This window comes from Octodon degus, unplaced genomic scaffold (genome assembly GCF_000260255.1).
Source record: "Octodon degus isolate 3935 unplaced genomic scaffold, OctDeg1.0 scaffold00307, whole genome shotgun sequence".
NCBI lineage: Eukaryota > Metazoa > Chordata > Mammalia > Rodentia > Octodontidae > Octodon > Octodon degus.
The window spans coordinates 1,104,882-1,110,596 of record NW_004524883.1 but is presented as its reverse complement, the minus strand read 5'-3'; the positions used below and the strand labels follow the sequence as shown (position 1 = coordinate 1,110,596).

Here is a 5,715-nt window from a genome sequence, read left to right as displayed (position 1 = left end):
TGTCTCTTGCTTTCATTCACCACCCCCTTCTTCTTGAACATCCACCTACCCGAGAGACATCTTAGCAGTAACTGGCGTGTCATGACAAGCCGCCCATATTCAGACTACCAGAATGACAGGCACTCCCAACATGAAACCACTATTGCAAATTACCATCTGCAGTGTTTGCTCTTTTTTTCTAATGTGGAATAAGATGCTATTTAATTTTGTTCTTCCATAGCTAATTTTTTAGCAAAATAATTTTATTTTCTAACTCATGGTAACATATACATCCAGTATGTGTTCACCTGCACATGTACCTATTCACAAATGACTTCTGAACCACAAGCACTCTGATCCTTAAGTATGAACTACAGAAAGTTACCTTCACTGTGATAGGAAAAATGGTTTCAGACCAATCACTTTCTGAATGTATTGCACTGTTCTCAGCAAAATGGCTTTAGTCAGATGACATTTCTACATCTAGAGCTTTGGAAAGCTACTACTTTTGCATCTAATAATTCCAGATGAGCAGGATGCAGCAATATCAGTTTGTCTTTTTCTTTTTTTTAATATTTATTTATTTATTTATTTTTTCCTTTGAGGCAGGGTCTTTCTTGTAGTTCAGGCTGCTCCTAAACTCACTATATAGCCCAGGCTGGCCTCGAACTTTGGGCAATCCTCCTGCCTTGGCCTCCCAAGTGCTGGGATTACAGGCATGCGCCACCATGCCCAGCTCTCAGCTGTCTTCTAAAGCGGTGTCATCAGTTTTTCTGGTGATGGAACCACTTCTCCACATCTGTTGGTACGGCGCAGTCAGAGTCACGTGGTGGCGGTAATGCGTCCGCATGGCTTTGGCAGCGTCAGGGTCACATTTGAAAGGGCTCTCAGACACTGTTGTGTTCATGCAACTGATTCCTTTCCCGTTTCGTTAGTTACTAATGCTTTCCAGTAGTCATGAATGCTTTTAATGATATCAACTGCAAAGTCCTTCTCTTTAAATTCCACATTGAAAGCAAATTCATTTTCTGGTTTTCCATCAGGAACCAGTTCACAGCAGCTTTCAGGTAGCCAGATTTCAGCCGTTCAACATCATTAATATCCTTGTAGTTGGCTGCATCAGGATCGTCCACACTAATGGCAATGACTTTCCAGTCAGTCTCCCCTTTGTGGATGGTAGCCAGGACGCCCAGGACTTGTGCCCGGATGATCTCACCTCTCGCACACACCTTGCTTCCAATTTCACGAACATCATTTCGGTCATTGTCACCACTACAGCCGATATGTTTGTCACTGTGTCCTGGGTCTTCCCAAGTCTGAAGGATGGCACCGGAGTTCCAGATATACGCTTTATAAGGGAATAAATTTGCAACATAAGGGTGTCTGCCCTTTTTCACATCTTGCTTAATTGGATTCAGAGGGTCCTTGTAGCGATCTCCATTTTCGCATGAGACCAGCGTGGAACTTCAATTACCATGTGGAACACGTTCTTATCTGCATAAATCGGAATATCATGAAATGGAGACACACACTGTCATTTTTCATTTTTGAGGAAGACGCGGAACTCGAGGGTGAAGGGCGCCGCGCGCTCCTCGCTGGTAAAGCCGCTCAAGGTGCCCACGACCACCGCCACCGCCACTGAAGAGCCACCAACCCGCATGCCACGAAGTGACAAAGAGACACCCCGTGCCTGTGCACCGCTACAGTCGCGCCAGGAGTCCACATAGCGGCCTTTAACGCTCTCGGCGCGCTTCCTGGCGCGCCCCTCCCCGCCTCGCCGCGCAAGTGCACTCAATATTTTTCGATGTATGTGCTTTAATGATTTTTATCTTTACAATTAGTTTGGGGCAGTTTCATTTTTGTGTATCTTGGTATGATTTTATTCATATTTCTTGTGCAAAAGATTCATTTTTTTCTTGGAAATGTGGTTCTATGATTTTAACTAAATTCAGAAATTTTAAATCTTTAAATATTCATTGCCTATCCCATTCTAATTTGAGAATTCTAATTATATGAATATAAGTTTCTTGATTTTGGCACAGAGTGAACTATTATATGGCTGACCTGTAAATTCCTCTTCATTTTTATTTTAGACAATTTTTATTGTTATATTCATTTAAGTTTGTAAATAATTTTTACAATGTGCAATCTATTATTAATCTCATGTTATGTATTCATTTCAGAAATATTTTTCTAAAATTCTCTGTCTACATCTTATATCTTTCACATTTCAATATTTGTGTACAATTTTTAATTTACTATATAATTATTATTGATTTTCAATAAAGTTACTGAGGAAAAAATAAATAAATAAATAAATAAATAAAGTCCCTACCCACATCCCAACCCAGACACAGGGCAAGGTAAAGACTGTTCTTGAAATCCCAGAACATCAGGTCTCAGCTTTACCTCTGGAAACCCATAATGCGATGCTGGGGAAAACTTCTGGTCGCGAGGACAGCCAATTTAGGATGAGAGCAGAAAACATGAACGCACAGTTCCTGTGGCTACCAGCCCCGACCCCTCCTCACCTACCAGAAAGTTACAAACCCCAAGACTGAAAGATAAAGCTGCTCATCTCCCATGAGCAGCCTGCCGGAGAAGATATGTTCTTTCTGCCCTTCAACAGCTCCTTCTCCTATACTCCAGAGACAAAGCTCATGAAATTATGTTTCCTTCTGCAATCTTCAGAATCAATATTTAAAATGAAGATGTTTATTTTAAACACAGCTTCACCAAAGAGGTAGCTTAGTAGCATAAGCACATGCCTGGCAAGCACAAAGTCCTGAGTTTGATCCCTGGTATCAAAATAAATAAATAAATATAGCTGGTTGTTAGACAGAGCTCCAGGATCTCCCCAAAAGAGTCCCACTTAGGAGTAAAGTCTCCACTTAGGGTATGAACCACTTCCTACTCCCTACTAAGTTTCTTGGAACAAAGAATGTATTGAATACACTGGTTCACCTGAAATTCCAAATACTAAGCAAGGTCTACATCTTCATGGCCTAGTCCATAAAAGCAAGATCGTAAAGTGGACAAAGGACACCTGAGAGACACTTGTAGCATGGAGCCATCACTCTCCTCACCAGACCCCATCTTAGAGGGGTCTCCTGAAACCTCTCTGACCTAGATTCCCACAAACATCAGTTTCCACATGCTGTAGCCCTGTGATGCTAGCCAGGGTCCTCCCATGGTGCTAGTTCACCTTCTGACATGGCAAAGAGAATGCTGGGCTGGGCTTTGGGTTGGATCATAGTGAGCCATTAGCAAGCATGTTACCCAAGCTCAGGGATCAACCATTGCACAGACGCTGACCAGCCTCAACATATTTCAGGCCATTCCTTCTGCTTACAGCTGGCAACCCCCTTCTGGGGCACAGCTCTCCATGCCAACTACCTGCACCTTAGCTGTCATGTGAAAGGGGAGCTATGAGCCTCTTCTTATATCAAGAAATGCTACCCTAAAATCAGTGTCCTTAGGATTCAGGGACATCTGTACTCCCCATTCAAGCTGTACAGTATCAAATGTGTCAACTTCTTCCCAAACTTCCCTTTTAGAGACTTGCCAGTTACTCAAGCTTCCATTTCTAAAACTCAGAGAGAAAAATTTCATCTGTGTTCTTTTAGAATATATAAGTATGAACATCTATCATGCATACCATCATCCAGCCCAAGTATATTTCCTTCAAAGCTAACCAACTTTAGTTCTTCAGCTATTTTCCTAGAAGAAACCTACAAATCAATTCCAGTGGGATAATCCCATGTGAGAAATTTCCTCAGAGCCAGCTTCCCTTGTTTCTCTCTACCTGTGCTAAGCTGAACTGTCTATCTTTCAGGTAACTAAGGCAAATGAGAAATTCCCATGTTTCATTTATGATTTTCATGCTCCACTGTACAAGCTTCTACATTGAAAATCAACAAATCTGGGCTGTTTGGAGGAAAAGCAGTCAATATTCCTACTGCACTTAGCATTTCCTCAAGACAGAGTGTTGAAGAAAGAACACCAGGTGACAAGAGTCATCATATGTTAGAACTTTTACTTTGCTTGATGTAATAATAGAGGTCCTCCCAAAGGTACTGTCTTAGTTATTTTTTCTCCTTGTTGAGAAAATACCTGACACCCAAAGTTAAGGAGGAAAAGTATATTCTGCTCACAGTTTGTGCAGGTTCAGTCCATACTCAGTTGGCTCCAAGGCAAAGTGGCACATGGCAGTGGAGCAACAGTTCATAGCAGCAGAAGACAGCAAATATAAGGGAGGGAGGGGGAAGAAGGGAAGGAGAGAGGGAGGAAGACAAACCTCTTTCTGTCCCTTACATTGTATCCAGTCTACCAGGATTAGGATGATACCAAACCAATCAGTAGACTAAACCACCAGTCACCCACCCTTAATCCGAGCACATTAATCCTACCATTGAACTATAAATCAATCACAAATTCTAGATGCAGTTATCTCCAAAAAATCTCTATAACCACATGAAACTTTGGGGGGAAATCTAGACACAAGCCATAACAAGTAAAGAAGTAAGAAGTGCTGAAATTTTGTCTGTGAGACAAATGTTACTGGGCCATGCAACTCAGAACCAGTGAGACAAAAGAGATGAAAAAGTGCTAGTTCCTTGTTTTCCTTGCTATGAAAATTGAAAGGAATAATTGATGCTCAATTATTTGATTGATTTTGTATGCCTACATCATGTGATCTGCAAAACTACTTTGAAGATAATAATATATATTATAACAACTATTATTTATTTCCTATCATCCTTGTTTTGAAATTCTGTATCATTTTTATTGTTTTGTTGTTTTGTTTTTGCTTTTGTGGGGCTTTTTTTCTTCTTCTTTTTAAAATTAAAAGGGTGGCTGTTAGACACAGCCCAAGCCCAGGCCCAGCAAGTGTGTGGGAGAGCTTCCATGCCCCCTGCAACCACTGGACACCTCCGAACCCAGCCCAGGCCCACTTGTCAGTGAGTCCTTCTGTCCTGCTCTTAGGACCCCTCCAGACTCAGGTCAGGCCTGGCATACAGGCCTGTTGTGAAACTCTGCAGCTGAAGTCTCTGCTAGGGGCCAGAACCACCCAGCTAATCTAGGAGCAGAGCATCTGGCCAGAGGGGCACAACAGGTTCACTTCCAAGGGCTGCAGCAGGAAGAAACTGAGCACAACAGCCAGACCCAAGCCAGGCACAACTGGATGAATTAAAATTTTTTTTAAATTAAAAATTTTTTGAGTAGGGCTTTTTCTGGCCTAACAATACAGAAAGAAAAGCTAATTCAGGACTGCGCACTTGCCAGTGTTTCAGAAGTCCATCTTTCCACCAGAGCTGGTGTGTGGCAAGAAACTTTCAATCCCCATTAAACTGGTCTTTGTAGAGATACTTAATGATCATATTTCTTATTCAGTGCTACTGCTATTAGACTTTCTAACCTCAAATACTATTAAAATAGAAATATTTTATATTCGGTGTTCATGAATAAAACATTTGTCTAATTTTAGTTTGGAAAACAAAAAGAAAGTTCAGAGATTTTTTTATTCCTTTTATTTCAAATACTGCTTAAGATTTACAAGACAGTCCCAGCCCAGGCGCAGAGTGGGCCGGACCCTCTCCCAGCCACTTGGGCCGCCCCCCACCACTCCGCAGTGCCTCACCCACCCCGCCCGCTGAGTAGGATTTTCTGCCGAGTTCCAGGAGCCCCCAGACCCAGTCCTAGCCCAGGTCCACTGAGTGTGCGGAGAGCTTCCTC

The 5,715-nt window shown here is 42.1% G+C and overlaps 1 pseudogene; it reads right to left on the bottom strand.

The window, feature by feature from the left end:
* Nucleotides 1–743: 743 nt before the first annotated feature.
* Nucleotides 744–1,639, bottom strand: LOC101565491 (annotated as a pseudogene).
* Nucleotides 1,640–5,715: the final 4,076 nt, after the last annotated feature.